This window comes from Xenopus tropicalis, chromosome 6 (assembly GCF_000004195.4).
Source record: "Xenopus tropicalis strain Nigerian chromosome 6, UCB_Xtro_10.0, whole genome shotgun sequence".
Taxonomy (NCBI): domain Eukaryota; kingdom Metazoa; phylum Chordata; class Amphibia; order Anura; family Pipidae; genus Xenopus; species Xenopus tropicalis.
This window is the reverse complement of record NC_030682.2, coordinates 123,503,415-123,520,147: the sequence shown is the minus strand read 5'-3', so window position 1 is coordinate 123,520,147 and position 16,733 is coordinate 123,503,415. Positions and strand designations below refer to the sequence as shown.

The window sequence follows — 16,733 nt, the reverse complement described above, 5'->3', positions numbered from 1 at the left end:
GGATCTGGAATGCTTGGGACCTGGGTTTTATTTTCAGATAAGGGGTCATTCCTTAATTTGGATCTCCATACCTTAAGTCTACTAAATATCAATTAAACATTAAATAAACCCAATAGGATTGTTTGACACCAATACAGATTCATGAAGCTTAGTTACCATCAAGTACAAGGTATTGTTTTATTATTATAGAATTATTTGCTTAAAATTAGCTCTGTGGGACATGGCCTCCCAGTAATTCAGAGTTTTCTGGATGATAGGTTTCCAGATAAGAGATCCTATACTTGTGGAATGGGGAATTCCTCTGATCAGTCATATACTCACTATGGTGCTTACGCACAGTGACCATGTCAGGAGAATAGGGATAAAGTATATATTATGTTATATAGTAACAATATTTCATGTTGCTTATGAATTCTTTAATCTTCTGTTCTGCATGACATTCATGGTTTCTGAAGATGGGAGCCCAAAGGTCCCTGCATTCCCAGTGGTATTCGCGAAGGGTGGCCCTGGATATACCTTATTGGAGGCAGGATTATAGCAAAATGATAATATCAGACAAAGAGATCACTCGATCCTTTAGGCAGGTTGGGAGTTATAATAATCCCATGGGGGAGGCACATCAGATCCAAGGGCTGCTCGAATGGCAGCACTTAACTAGGAAAATTATAGGTAACGATGGAAAGATGTAAGTGTAATAGCTACAAAAAAACATAAGGGAAATAATCTGTACACTACAAATCCCAGCATCCTCAGCCATACAGATGCCACTTTCTGCCATCACTGATTATTTGTATATTGTGAATATTAGTTAACAGAGGAACACTGGAGCCTGTGAGTGACAGCCGGAGCCCCGTAGAGTGCTTTCCTGGCATTTATGCTCCAAGGGAAAGGCTGCTTGCCCTTTATTCAGTACAATTATTGAAGGGAACCTGCTATTACATGTCACTGAAGCACAGTGTGGCTTTGTTCTTTTTTCTGCTTTCCTTGCATGCAGTTTAATGATCACCTTGCAATGGCCTTTAATCCAGCTAATGTGCTCATTGCAAACCTATTAGCTGTTAGTCCGGCACTGTTGCTGCACAGATGTGAATAGGCTGGCAGGAGAGCGGGTCCTGGTAAACACATATGAAATGAGACATGTGGCGAGCGTTAAACCACGTTATTACCAGCTCTCATCTGAACATCTGACAGCCTTTCAATAATTTATTGTGGGCAAATGGTGGAAGTGGAAGGCTCCTTAGGAACCAACATTCAGATGCCACATCACATTATTGGTAATTGCTGGTCTGTGCTCACAGTGCTGGTGCAGACGGGCAGACTAGGAGCAATTACATGGCTGTGAGGAGGCTGTTGTGCTTCCCTTCCCAGGCCTCCCCTGCTCCAGCTCCCAGGGCCCTCCTCCTATGTTAGGGATGAATAGGCAGCTGATCGGCTGGGCAGCCTCCATATGGTGCGGAGCAGCACAACAGCTCTGAAGTGCAATGGTTACGTCTTCAGGCCTCTTCCCACACTTATTATAAAGTCAGGGCTGGGAAAAAAGTCAGAAGGCGGATGGCACTGTAAAAAAAAATCTGATTCTTTAAAATTAAATTGTGTACTAATGTTCTGGCACGTGTTATAGCTGGTGATATTCAATTATTTAATATTGTCATTTAGGTTGAAAAAGAGAAACATCCCTTGTGTTCAACCTTCTTGGTCTAAATGAAATCAGCCTGACTTTCCAATTTGCCTCAGAGGTGGAATTGTTTTTTTCCTAACTCCCAAAATGGCAGCGGAACAGTCCCTGCATCAACTTTGTATAAAAAGATCCTTTCTAGGATGGGGTGGATTTAGCTTCTCCAGTGTATCTGCCAGTACAATCACTTCAGGAAACAAGTCCACAGCTCTCACTGTAAAAACTTTTTTTTTTAATATTGAGATGAAACCTCCTTTCTACTAATCAGAAGGGATTCCCTCATGCCTGCTGGCAGGATCTACTGGTAAATAAAGCATCAGAGTTGACTGTATCTCCTCTTAAATGCCTCTTCTTCAGTGTAAACATTCTCAAATTGAGCCTTTCCTCATAACTGAGACCTTACAAAACCTTTATATCCATACATTTTATATAAATAAGGAGAACTTTTAAAGCCAGTGATCACCAAATGGCCTCTATGGCATAAAATGTAAATCCTGAACACTGTAAAGACATGTACAAAATGAATTCAGAATGGCCAAAAACTGTTTTCTGCTAAATGAAAATGTAATTCTAAGCAACTTTCCACTATACATTTGTTAAACATAGTAAGACTTAGTTGTAAAAGCAAATGCTATTATTATTTGTAAGGATGTTTGCATTTGCTGCAGTGCTGACTCCTGGGACTATATATAGCTAGCTGATTAAAGACCAACCAATATCCATGTACTATGGTTTGGTAGGTTTGCAGGGGCATCAACAGATAAATCATTAAAGGAGCAATCTGTACAAAGAATCAGAACAATAGCAAGGCAACCATAACATGTGTCCCCCCTCATATGTTCTGTACCCTACATAGAGGGTACTTGGTTGGCCAGTGTATGGCCAACTTAACAGACCAGGAGGAGGGCAGAGACAGAACTGAGAACAGAAAAAAAATAGACAAATACTGCAACTACTCTTACAAAATGCTTTAAAAACAATTGAAAATCTTTAATTCATACATAATGGAAAGTTGCTTAGAATTACATTATTCATTTAGGAGGACCCCTTTAAAGGTGGAAATACACATAAAGATCCCCCCTTTGGTGAGTTTGACAAACAAGTGGCTCTTTCCCCGATATGCCCATGAGCCCAATGAGCAGGCCTGTCCAGGCCAGGTGTTTGGCCACCTTAAGAACTGATGCATATAAGCTATTGACACCATAGCTCAAGAAGGGAAAGATAGTGAGAGGACAACAAAGCAGAATGTGAAAACTATAAAGGAAGGCGTAATAATAGGTGCAAGATTTCCTTCAGGTCTAGTAACCCATAGAAACCAAACAGTAGTAGCATTTCTACTTCTGCTGTTTAATAGCAAACATCTGATTGGTTGCTATGAGTTACTAGTCCTGCAGAAAATGTTGTTCCTGTCATACATGTTGGAACCAGGGGCGTCCAGGGGGCCATGGGCCCCCCAGATGCACCCCCCAGGGGGGCCATGGTGCTATGGTGTCAATAGCTTATAGCTGATGTCATGAGTATTTTCATATGGGGGGAAGATGGCTGCCATTTTCTCTAATCTTTGTGTCACTTCCCTTCATGTTTGATACAAAATGTGCATGTGCCAATCTAACTGTACTGGGGCTGAGAGATTGCTGCACTGAACACAGAAGAACAGGGGGTTCCTTGCGCAAACACAGGGCTCGGGGGCTCTGATCTGTGCATGTACATGCTCTACAATAAGGGTTTTTATTCAAGTTAAAGAATTTAAAGATTTACATTTCACCTGCTTGAAATACAAAAGAGAAGTCAATAACACACAGCCTGGTGGTTAAGGAGTCTAGGAGGTAAGGTGGCAAAAACATAACAAAAGGAAAAGCAGCCTTTAAACTGAAGTGCAAAACAGAAGCAAAGAGCAAAAGTAGAAAAACAGACAAGAAGAACAGAGTGGAGAAGAGGCCATTGGATAATAAGGTAAGCCATACATATATATTTGCTATTAGATAGATATTAGATAGATAAGGGCTGGATGGCTTTTCAGCAAGGGAGAAAACACAGGGTTAAAGCTCTTAGCACAAAGCTGATCCAGGGATTGGTCCGATTTCTATCAGTCAGGAGGGATTTTCTCCCCTCTGAGGCAAATTGGAGAGGCTTCAGATGGTTTTTTTTTCCTTCCTCTGGAGCAACTAGCAGTTAGGCAGTTTTATTTAGACCAAAAGGTTGGTCATGTGTCTTTTATCAACCTAAATTACTATGTTACTATATAATTATGGACCTTTAACGCTGATGGAGTGGGATTGGAGAGACTGTACAACTGTCTCGTTATAACATATTGCTTATATTATAACATATAATAAAATATTATTGCTGTCTAACCAACAGAAAAGGTATCCATGCAGTGAGAGATATTTAAATGTTTAAACATTCCCAATGCAGTCACTGCATATCTTTCCCTCCTACAGGTTACACAGAGCTCTAGACCTACAGCCTCACTTACCTTGCTTTTTGCAGGGGCAGAGGGTCAGGCAGTGCTTGGGGTGCCAGTACCTACTGCTTCTCACTGTATCTAATGTGCTTTTATTGACAGTTCCCACTGCGTCTCACTGTATGGAACATGCTTGGGAATTAGTACTGAGGCTGATATACCCGTAGTATATAAATAATAACAATGTAAAAAAATATTTATGGCTTAGTTCTTCTTTAAACGTTCTCTTTGGGGAACAATAGCGCCTGGCTGAATGCAGGGCCTAGTTTCTCAGATGATCATATTTACAGGAAACTCGGACATCTTGTCAGCTTGTGGGAACTCGATCTGCTCTGTGTTGAATGGCCACATACCATGGCGGAATCACCAAGTTGCTGAAACTTGGATGGGCACTTGCACTTTTCATACTTGGTGTCATGTGAAAGATGAGATTCTTAGGAAACGCATAAATGGCATCAAACGCGCAGGTGAATACAAAGCCTTTGGGAAGATGCAGTCAGGCCTGTACTGTGCGGAGCTCTCTTGTCAAGATCAATTGCACCCTGTGTTGTGTTTAGAGAAAGATTCACTCATCTACAAAGCAGAGCTTTTCATTTAGTATTTATTTAGTATTCACCATTCACCAGTGGCTATCATTGCCTTTCCTCATTAGAGCTATAATGACATATAAAGAGACAAATATACATTGTATAAAGAAAATGATTTCTGGGTTAGCCTCACTACAATTCTCAGGGAGATAGTTGTGGATAAGGTGTTTAATTAATCTTTATCAAGGTTGCTGTGAAAGGTGGTTTGACACTATACACACACACCAACCCACCAAACCAAAACCTGCTTCTGATCTGCCCAAATGCTGTTTCCTTTGTGATACACCACACCCATTTCACAGCAATCTGTGCCCCCTGATTTTAGCCCCTGCAGGACCCTTGCCTGTCCCCCACTGACTTTTTATTGCTGCAGGGCTTCCTGAGAGTACTGTGGTGGTCAACACAACTCATGTGCCATTCCAATCTGTGTGTCATATCTAGTGTCAGACTGGGGTGTTCACCTCAAGGGCCCACCATCCCTATACTATTGTGTACATCCCCCACGTCCTTGCAAACTCCCCCCCCCCCCCCTTTCATGTTCCATCTACCTCCTCCTGATAACTATTGTTTCAAAACCATTGGTGGGGGTGCAGCTCCTGGGAAGTCACTGGTCGTGGACCCATGAGGGCTGTGGCCCACTGAGTTTTCTCAAAGTGGCCTGCTGGCCCAGGTTGACATAGGCCCTGACAATTTAAGTGCCCAGAGCACCATAAAGACCCACACAGGGCCAATAAATAGTGTCTGTCTATGGCATTTTACAGAGCCCCTTTGGAATTTTCCAGAATCTACCAATTGCCAGTCTGAGACTGGTCGTACCCTTAAAGGGAGACAGGGTTTCTGCTATTTGACAGAAAGGATATACAGTCACATGAGTATCAGGAACTAAACTTTTTATATAAGCATTAAAAGTTCCAATTTCAACAGTAATGTGAAACTTTCATTTCCCCCAAATGACACTATTTTATGCAATATTTCACATTTGGGAATAGCAAAAATGTATTTGCTGACAAAAGTATCTCTTTACAATTGGTATATACAGTTACGGCCACCAATTTATACAAAGGACAGTATGGAGCTAAAAAGAAGGTTTGTGCTAGGGATGCCAAATCCCAGAATCCTTGGGTATGGATTTGGCAAAATATTGAACCCAAAATCGGAAGTTCCCGAAGATGAAGTTGGAAATGTCAGTGCACATGCAAAGTTTGTGCATATCCAGACCACAGGGATCTGCTGTAGGTTATGAGAAACTAATGGGGGTTATAAGTTTGTTAGCTGAATAATATCCATGTGTATGTAACGTCAGCACTGCTTGGAACCCAGTACTGGGCTACTGACTAAGCCTAGTGAAACCCTACTACTGGTCTTCACCTATTCCATTTTGTGGCCCAGTTCAGTACCAACAGAGAACCCACAAAACTATGGAGGAAAAGACTACACTGGTGAAGTTTCAACAAGGACACGACTAAACTCTAAGGCAAAAAGCTCAGGGCAGGTGGAAAAATCAGCAAAAATGAGCAGCCACTCAAAAATTTGAGCATTTAATTGTTTAATTAAATAAAAAGTATAAGTTTATTAAGTATTACATGTCCATAAAAAGCCTGATGCATTTCGTGCTACATTTTTGTTGATGTGGTTTAACCCACTCACTCTGGCTGTAGGTTCGAAACTTGCACCCAAAGCCAATGATTCTACTAGCGAGTCCACACATTTTATACATCTATGAAGCTATAGCTCATCCTTTACATTTAGGAAAAACTAGAAGACACCAGCTTGGGCATGGGTGCCCAGCTCGCAACAAGATTCACTGTTATGCTAGCCTAATTGTGCCATACCAGATAAATACAATGTTCAGGGGGTATACACCTCCCTTGGTATGAATGGCATGGATGCCAACAATATTCATATACAGCATATCAAATAGATTGGGCCTAATTTGAGTTTCAGGCCATGGCTGATAGCACTAAGTATGTTAAATTGTATTAAAGCTGTTTAAAAGTGTCAGAATACTATAAAAGATTATGGAAAGCTTTGGTCCAGTTTGTTTTTTTTTTTTTTAAATAATCAAGCCGTATTCTAGCAAAGAGACTGAAGATTAAATTGGGCATGGCAGTTAAGTAGTTTGCCAAAAACACATTCAAATGCATGTTTCTATTCATCCTTTCTCTTTTCCTGATAAAATCCCAGCCTGTCCTTTTTAGACATTTTAACTGACCCTAAATCAATTTGCAAGCAAGGGGACAGGTCAAGAGGGAGCTCAACTTTCAGATGAAGTAGCCAGAGATCAGACAACTTGCCCTTTAATTTGCTTTTAACTTCCTTTCAAGTGTTTCTGTTAAAGAAAACCCCCATTTGGCGAGAGTATGGTTAATAATATCCCCTTATTATCTTCGTCCCTAGTGAAAAAGGAAGGGGCTACTCTGCCCCGTCAGTAACAAAGTTTAAAAGGGTCAGTGCGGGGGAGATGGGCTCAGGCTTTTGAGGGATTTCATTAAAAACACATCAGCGACTGCACTAATTGAAAATATTCCACAGAAAACTATAGGCATAAATGCTATGTATAATTTGTATTTAAATGCATAAAAGTACAAGGAGTTACAAGTGTATTGATTGCCACAGGCCGTTGCACTGGTATGTAAGCAGTGGATGAAATTGGCACAACAATAATTATATTTTGCTCCCAATAGCTGCCTTGTGCTTATTTTACAGGAGCAGCCTGGAGAAACATTTGTGGTACACATATTTTCAAGAATTTGGGAACAAGCCAACAAGTAAATACTGTATATACAATTATTCTCCAATAACATCTGTTAATACATCAGTGGCTCATAGTACTGGAGAAAATGCTGCACAAACTACCAACATTTTTTATAGGGATCAATGTTGCAGGTAATGTGATCATGTGTTGCAATTGTTTGTGTAGGTTTCCTATACCTCATACCCTTCCCATTTCTGAAACCACTAAATTATCTTTTTGTTTTATTGTAAAAGGATTTCTGTTTTATCATCTATTTGGGAAATAATATTCTTCCTAGCAATACTATCAAACACAAGGTCTAATTGGCACTAATACTTGCCGGTATAAATGGACTTTCAACGGGCCTACCCATAAAAATCCCATCTGGCGAGGAGTGCATCAGCTTGTTGATACAGATCTTGCTCCGGTGGCCTGTATCCAGTCAGTGGATCCAATGGTTTGACCCAAGAGCTAAACAATCAGGTCAATCCAATATTGCCTCATGGTGAGCATATTGGGGAAAGATCCGCTTATTTGGTGACCTCCCCAAATGAGTGGATCTCTTAGTGTATGGACAGCTTTAGCCCCACTGCATAGCAAGACAGGCTGGGTTGTGGTCCAAAAATAATCCATGGAGCTTGTAGTTTCTTGGGAAACAGTCACAGCCCAGCAATAGATAAGTAGTATTTTTTTGTGATTGCATTTTTCCCCTCAATTCTGAATTCTGATAAATAAGCCTCACTCAAGGACACCACTGGGTCCTCTATATTACTGGGACCCTACAGATGCAATGTCTATAGTATTTGTGTCACATATTGATATAGATTTAGTTCAAGGAATTAAATCATACTGACTAAACTGCAATAAAAAAGCAATACATTTTGTGCCTTTGGATAAAGGTGCATTTTGCTTAACAATATCTGTATTTTGGACCTGATTTCTGCCCACTCACACCCTATGAAAAGCATAACATGTCATAAGTAACCTTTCCATATTCAAGACATTTCAGTGGGGCACAAACAATTAATTGTCAGGTGCATAGGCCTGAAAGCACAGAGCAATTTTCAGATTAGTGCTAATTGCAGGGTGGGCTGACACATCAACCAGGGGGACAGTGTATTACAGCGCTGCCAGTAACTGTGCCCTTTAATAGTGTTCAGTAAGGGAGGGCTGTGGCTGTCTGTCTCCAGGCCGCTGGCAGTTTGACTGTAACCTAAAGTAATGGAGCTGGCAGGGTGGAATCAATTACTGGCCAATGAAGATTTTCCCACAGGTCGAGGCTTGGGAAAAAAAGGACGTTCCTGCTGCCTAGACAGCTGGCATGGACTGTCCACTGGGAAAAACGCCTGTAAAAGGAGAAAACAAGGGGACAGCTCACAGTGATAAAGTAGTGGCAGCCTATAAATTTTGAAAAAGGAATTGGCAGAAAGTTGCACGTTTTGTGCCGTTGTTTTTGTGTCTCCCTGCTTCCTGCGCCGCACCAGCTTTGTGGGGAAGAAAGGAAGCAAGTGACATTTTCAATAGAAATCTAAGACTGGGTCATCCAGTTTAGTGTTACATTTCTATAGAGCTAGAACAGGCGTTTTCCATTGGCTGAGAAAGACTGCACTGGGAATTGTGGCCCCTGTATGGGAATTTCCAGGGTCAGCTGACATTTTAACCCCTTTATGTTTCATGCAGTGCTTTTACACTATATTCTTCCTGGAAGATACAGCACTGAGGCCCCCTATCCACTTAGTAAATATTATTACACAGTGTAATATGGATATTCATTTTTAAAAAATGACATTATTGATGGTGACACATTCCAGTCCATGTTGGCAAAGGCAGCGGATTGAATGATACAGGGTAGCAACCATATTTCAGGTTACGGCTGCATACTTCATGTACTACTATTGCCCCCCTCACTTCTAACTCCACCCCTGCACCAAGGCTGAGAACACACTAAGTTAATTGTGTTTCATTTTGCAGTCTCAGCTAAGAAATAACTGTTCTGCCTGGGAATGAAGAAAAGCTTGATTAGCAGACAAATATTTATGTTAATTCCTTGAGAAACAGATAGGGATACAATGTAATGCGTAAAGAAAGTGGCATAGAGCTCAGCTGCACCCCAACAGACTCCAGGGAAAATATACACTATTTATATGTGGGCATTTACACTCACTATGAAGCCATTAAATATCCTGCCTAATATCTGATGAAACAGTTACCTGTGGTAATGTCGTCAATGGGTTGGAAAATGTGGGTTTTGGGGGACCAGCAGGTACTAAAATGAAGGTGTGGGTGATATAGGTGCATGTGTATGGGTCCTTACCCACCTTGCACATTTCCCTGGGTAAATTCAGTAACTGTTTTATAAGGATGTAATTTCACTATTGAGTGTCATTACTTTAATATCTCTATGGCAGCAGGACTTCTGCCCACTGTATTGTGGTCTCTGCTTTCATGGGCTTTGTGGGTTTATGTGCAAAGATCGTTTTGTGTTAAGAAAGATAAATGCACATTAACTTCCATTCAAGTCAGGAGGAGTTCCCTTTCGCGAGTGCCACCGAGCGCTAATGGACTTTAGGGCATAAGCTCCTTTGTTCTGCTGTCACTGAGACTTTGTTGGCTAACTGGGGAAGGGAGGATGAAATCTCAGAACAGGCTGCCAGACTGACAGTCCTTAGACTGAACAGAGCTCTTGGCAGCCCTGAACATAGTCCCTTTGTGCTGCCACTGACTCAGGTATAACGAGCACCACGTAATTGCTGTGGGCCAAGCTTTCTCCAGGAAGGGATTGCTGGATTACTGTACCTTTGTTTTATTTAAAGTAGAGCATATTCATCAATTGAAACCGGGGATGTCCAGCCCGAAACGCCCACTGTTGTTTAATTACAGCTGCCAGCATCCCATGACAGGAATTATAATAAAGACAAGCATTTAAAATAAAATGTAATAAATAAATGAGCAGGCTGTAATGGTTTTCTGAGCACTGATATTCAGTGAACCTAGAGAAATGTACATGTTACTGCACTAAGCAGTTCCCTACACCTAGTACTGCAGGGCCTCTATGCTCTGTATGCTCCCATACTCATGTTACTCTAATACTCATGCTAATCATCCCGTACTCATGTTACTCCAATACTCATGCTAATCATCCCATACTCATGTTACTCCAATACTCATGCTAATCATCCCATACTCATGTTACTCTAATACTCATGCTAATCATCCCATACTCATGTTACTCCAATACTCATGCTAATCATCCCATACTCATGTTACTCCAATACTCATGCTAATCATCCCGTACTCATGTTACTCCAATACTCATGCTAATCATCCCGTACTCATGTTACTCCAATACTCATGCTAATCATCCCGTACTCATGTTACTCCAATACTCATGCTAATCATCCCGTACTCATGTTACTCCAATACTCATGCTAATCATCCCGTACTCATGTTACTCCAATACTCATGCTAATCATCCCGTACTCATGTTATTCCAATACTCATGCTAATCATCCCGTACTCATGTTACTCCAATACTCATGCTAATCATCCCGTACTCATGTTACTCCAATACTCATGCTAATCATCCCATACTCATGTTACTTCAATACTCATGCTAATCATCCCATACTCATGTTACTCCCATACTCATGCTAATCATCCCATACTCATGCTAATCATCCCATACTCATGTTACTCCAATACTCAATTAGTTTGTGCCAGCATGGTTTTATGCGTAACAGATCTTGCCAGACTAATTTAGTTGCCTTTTATGAGGAGGTGAGCAGGAACCTTGATGCTGGAATGGCAGTTGATGTCATCTACTTAGATTTTGCTAAAGCGTTTGATACAGTACCTCACAGAAGGTTAATGATCAAATTGAGGAATATTGGCCTAGAACATAATATTTGTAATTGGATAGAAAACTGGCTGAAGGATAGAGTACAAAGAGTGGTGGTAAATGGAACATTTTCTAATTGGGCCAGTGTGGTTAGTGGAGTACCGCAGGGGTCAGTCCTTGGTCCTTTGCTTTTTAACTTGTTTATTAATGACCTGGAGGTGGGCATAGAGAGTACTGTTTCTATTTTTGCTGATGACACTAAATTGTGCAAAACTATAGGTTCCATGCAGGATGCTGCCGCTTTGCAGAGCGATTTGACAAAATTGGAAAACTGGGCAGCAAACTGGAAAATGAGGTTCAATGTTGACAAGTGCAAAGTTATGCACTTTGGTAGGAATAATATAAACGCAAACTATCTACTGAATGGTAGTGTGTTGGGGGCATCCTTAATGGAGAAGGATCTAGGGGTTTTTGTAGATCACAAGTTGTCTAATTCCAGGCAGTGTCATTCTGTGGCTACTACAGCAAATAAAGTGCTGTCTTGTATAAAAAAGGGCATTGACTCAAGGGATGAGGACATATTTTTGCCGCTTTATAGGTCCCTGGTAAGGCCTCACCTTGAGTATGCAGTGCAGTTTTGGGCTCCAGTCCTTAAGAAGGATATTAATGAGCTGGAGAGAGTGCAGAGACGTGCAACTAAACTGGTAAAGGGGATGGAAGATTTAAGCTATGAGGTTAGACTGTCGAGGTTGGGGTTGTTTTCTCTGGAAAAGAGGCGCTTGCGAGGGGACATGATTACTCTGTACAAGTACATTAGAGGGGATTATAGGCAGTTGGGGGATGTTCTTTTTTCCCATAAAAACAATCAGCGCACCAGAGGTCACCCCTATAGATTAGAGGAACAGAGCTTCCATTTGAAGCAGCGTAGGTGGTTTTTCACGGTGAGGGCAGTGAGGCTGTGGAATGCCCTTCCTAGTGATGTGGTAATGGCAGACTCTGTTAATGCCTTTAAGAGGGGCCTGGATGAGTTTTTGAACAAGCAGAATATCCAAGGCTATTGTGATACTAATATCTACAGTTAGTATTACTGGTTGTATATATATAGTTTATGTATGTGAGTGTATAGATTGGTTAGTATAGGTTGTGTGCTGGGTTTACTCGGATGGGTTGAACTTGATGGACAATGGTCTTTTTTCAACCCTATGTAACTATGTAACTATGTAACTATGTAATCATCCCATACTTATGTTACTCCAATACTCATGCTAATAATCCCATACTCATGCTATTGCTTGTCTGCCCTGTGCTGGTGGCACCCATTGCACCCATCCTAAGTCTACTCTTATGACAGCAGGTAGACAGCAGGTTGGGCAACAATGGTGTAAATTGACTCTGCTGTCATCTTGCCCTACTAGCCCCCACTGATCCTAGCTGCAACTGCTACTTTGACTCACCCTGCTTGTGCAGGGCCCAGGTTATCTGCCTTTGTTAGCAGTCTCTGAAAGCTCTGTTATTCTGCAATACTCCAGTATTCTTTTTTCTACATAAATTAAAATGATAAGTATCTGAAACATATCTGCCCATTTAATCTGAGCCTTAATATGCGTCATTGTAACTGGGCAATTTTCAGGCAGGCCATTGGGATGGCCCTATACAGGGGCCAATAAGATGCAGACTTGGTATGGAGGGGCCAAGTAAGCAGCTTTATTGTTCTGTGCATGGCAATACAAGGCTAGATTTGTTTCTGTGTAGAGGTACCTAATATTACATTTCTTATAGTTTAGAATGGTATCTTACCTAAAAAAAACACCAAAAAGCATGTTGTCTAGGGCAGGACATTGGAGATCTGTTGTTCGCCTGCAAATATGTGAAATTAGGGAATTTATGGATGGAAATGGAGCACAGAAATGCCTGAAGGCTGAAGAGTGAACAGCAGGTTCCCTATAATCACAGCTTTACCCTGCAACATTGCCATTGTGCTTGCTATCTCATAGGGCCGGGTGCCTGCTAAAGACATCCCGGCCAGGCTGTTGCCTCAGGCAAGCAGCACAATTATACACTGCCACCAGCAGGAATTAATAGAGCTGTCACTGCACTAACCCTTGCCCATCAGATCTAGCAGACTTTTGCTTTACTCAGATTGAGACAGATGACAGGACTGCCATGATATTGAGGGGCCTATTTTTGATAAACCTAATGACTTTAATTCTGATTACTTAAAAAATGTTTTGCCTGCCTAGATCAGTTTATTTCTCTGTGTTTTTATAAATTGGAAAGGACAAAATGATTTTGGACCTCTACTGGATTATCACTTTTCCAGCTGTAATCACTGCTTAAAAGAGAAAGGGAAAGGCAAAGTCACTTGGGGGTGCCAAAATGTTAGGCACCACCAAGTGACTTAAATCACCTACCTTTTACCAAGGGCTGGTGCCCCTGTTAGGAGAGAACAGCACCAGCCCGGGGTATCTGTAGCGAGCGCTTCCTCCTTCCGTCTTCGCTTGTGCGCGCATGCGCAGTAGGGTGAAAAGCCGAACTTTAACAGAGAAGCCGGCTTTTCACTCTACTGCGCATGCGCCTGTCGTGTAGTTCTTGCAAAACGAAGCCGGAAGCGCTCCGCTACAGGTACCCCGGGCTGGTGAGCGATTAAAGTCACTTGGGGGTGCTTAACATTTTGGCACCCCCAAGTGACTTAGCCTTTCCTTGTCCTTTAATAAGTTCTTGCAAATATAACTGTATGATTATCAGCATTACAGGATAGATGTTGGGGGGACCATATTGGGCCTTACTAAATGGACCCATAATTATTTTTGTGTACTGTACTGATCTGAACTGTGTGTTGTTCTCCATACACCTCCATCAATCACTTTTCTATAATTAGCAGGCACAATCCGTTACAAAGTTAAAAGCGGTGTCATTTTGAGTCACACCAGAACTTTACACCTCACACCTCTGTGTGACATATCATTAAGTATTGCCTTTTACATCTTCTGATGCTCATTGTGCCACTCAAGGATCACCTGACAGGAAATAATGCAGGTTCTTAGTGTAACAGGAAGCAATGTGGAAATAAATGATACAGCTCTGTCCATTTATTAGCTGTTGTAACCTAGCCAGTATGCCTGCTCATGGTCTGTGTCTGAGCACAGTGGCCAGAGGGATGTATTTAAAAAATGGCAATATTTCATTATGGCATAACCAATGGCACACCTTAATTGAAAAATATATATTTCTAAAAAAACCCCTTTATTTAAATGAAACAGTGTTTTACATAAGAAACCCCCTTCCAAACCATCTTGCATTGTCTGTAAAATTATTTTTGCCATCAGCTAAATGTGAGACATCAAAAAAGACTGAGTGACTGGGACTTTATCCATTACAGACAAATCTGGAGTTCAGCAGGATGCAAAGCACTAAGAACTGTCACAATGGGGCTGTTGCCATGGGAGCAGTCTGAGGGCTAATACAAAATGCATTACTGCTAATGGGTCTCTAGGGACATTAACCCTATAGGTGCCACACCAATACAGTTTGAGCATCCTGAATATTGCTAGCTAAGTTTAATAAGAAGCGCTGTGCTGCTGCTAATAACCTCAGAAAATATGCTTTCAGAATATAGTTCGTTATTGTGATGCCATTATTCATAATGAAAAATGTGGAATTTATCAATATGTGGATATATGATCAACCCCTCATCCTGTAGTCTTTCCCCCCTGTAGTGGTTAGCACAGATCAATCAGAGAATGCCTGAATACACTGCATCTGTCTCTAAACAATTCCCATGATGCTCAATCTCTTACACAAATTGGACAATAGTATTTTTTACTGTTATTAGTCCTTAGTCTGTAACATTTTATTTACCAACCTGTTTCTAAACTACAATTCCCAAAATGTTCAGTCTCTTATTTGACACAAATTGGCCACCAGTTTTTTTCTACTATTAGTACTTGGTCTGTGCCATGTTATTTACCAGCCTTTTACTTTCATGATTCTACTCACAGATTTCTGCACAAAGCCCTCAGCCTAAGGGCTGTGGCACACAGGGAGATTAATCGGCGCACGACAAATCTCCCCGAAATGCCATCCCACCGTCGAGAATGTAAATGCTGGTGGGATGGCATACGCAGCAATTTGCCGAAATCGCCAGGTTGCCTCGAGAGGCATATCGGGGAGATTAGTCACCCGCAACAAGGGAGATTTGTTGCAGGCGACTAATCTCCCCGTGTGCCACAGCTGGTGAAAAAGGAGAAAAGGCACAGGGTACATAGCAGATAACAGGTAGAATACAATGGGAATCTACAGTTTGTCTGTAACCTGCTCTGTAACCTGATCGCTTCTCGGCCTTTTGGCTAAGATCAAGTGTAGTATCTGTTCTTATCAGTTTCAGATCAGATAATTGCTACTTGTGACGAAGCGGGGGGGGGCATGATGAAAGCGGAGAAGCTGTGCTCCCTTTTGGGAAGGGCTGCCGACCTTTTTGTCGGGGGCTTTGCACATGCTTATTATGCCTAATCATGCTCTACATTTTTAATTTTTGAAACTGCACCGGCTGGGGCCTGAATAAGGCGACTAATGGCATTGCACCCGCACACTTCCACACTCTTTTTGTGTTGGATTTGAGCACCCGGGATAGATGTCCTAGTCCTCGTGGCTAGGCCCTAGGCCCTGACTTGGTGGTCCCCGCCCTAGCTTCGGCGAAGGTGGGTCCGCCCGCACATGCTGTCTCTGGGCACATGGGCATGGAGAGGACCAATCCCTAAGGGTGAAGTACTCAAGGATGATACAATATCATCTGCTCTGTAACCTGTAGCTTTTCTTCTTCTTTCAGTTTGAATAGCTGCCCTATGGCTACACAGCGGCTTTGCCTATATAAACTATAGTAGGAGTTTCTGAAGCAAACACACAACTTTTACCAGTGCAGGGCATTTGTACACAATATATAATTTGATACAATTTCATTTTTTGGTGTTACGGTTTCTTAAAAGGGAATATCATGAGAATATCCTTTCCCCTAAATATCAGGGCAACAACAATGCACTGCACAATGGCTGCAGGCCTTAGGAAGCTCAAATCTTTGTAATCTTTTTATGGAAAATGTTTGAGCAATAAATCTCAGAAAACAGGGTCTGATCGCAACTGCATCTGTTCTTACAGCCTGGCTGCCTTCCCCTCAGAGATCCCATCAGCCAAGGGTCCCTGTGCAGGGGCTGAGCAGCAGGTACAGGATACTGTGTGCAGGCAGTGGGGAGGCAGTGGGGGGGAGAAGGGAAGGGAGGGTGGGCAAGGTCACATGAGTGTTATTCCTGCAGACAGCCCCCCAACGACTGGGCGATTGACGCTGTAAATGTATCCAGAGAGGTTGTGTGAGGGGAGCCTGTCAGAGTGACAGTGTGAATGTGGATCGCACACAGCCGGGGACAGAGGAGACTGGCGGCGGC

The 16,733-nt window shown here is 42.0% G+C and overlaps 1 pseudogene; it reads left to right on the top strand.

Moving 5' to 3' along the window:
- The first annotated feature begins 15,624 nt into the window (after window positions 1–15,624).
- LOC116411806 lies at window positions 15,625–15,751 on the top strand (annotated as a pseudogene).
- Window positions 15,752–16,733: the final 982 nt, after the last annotated feature.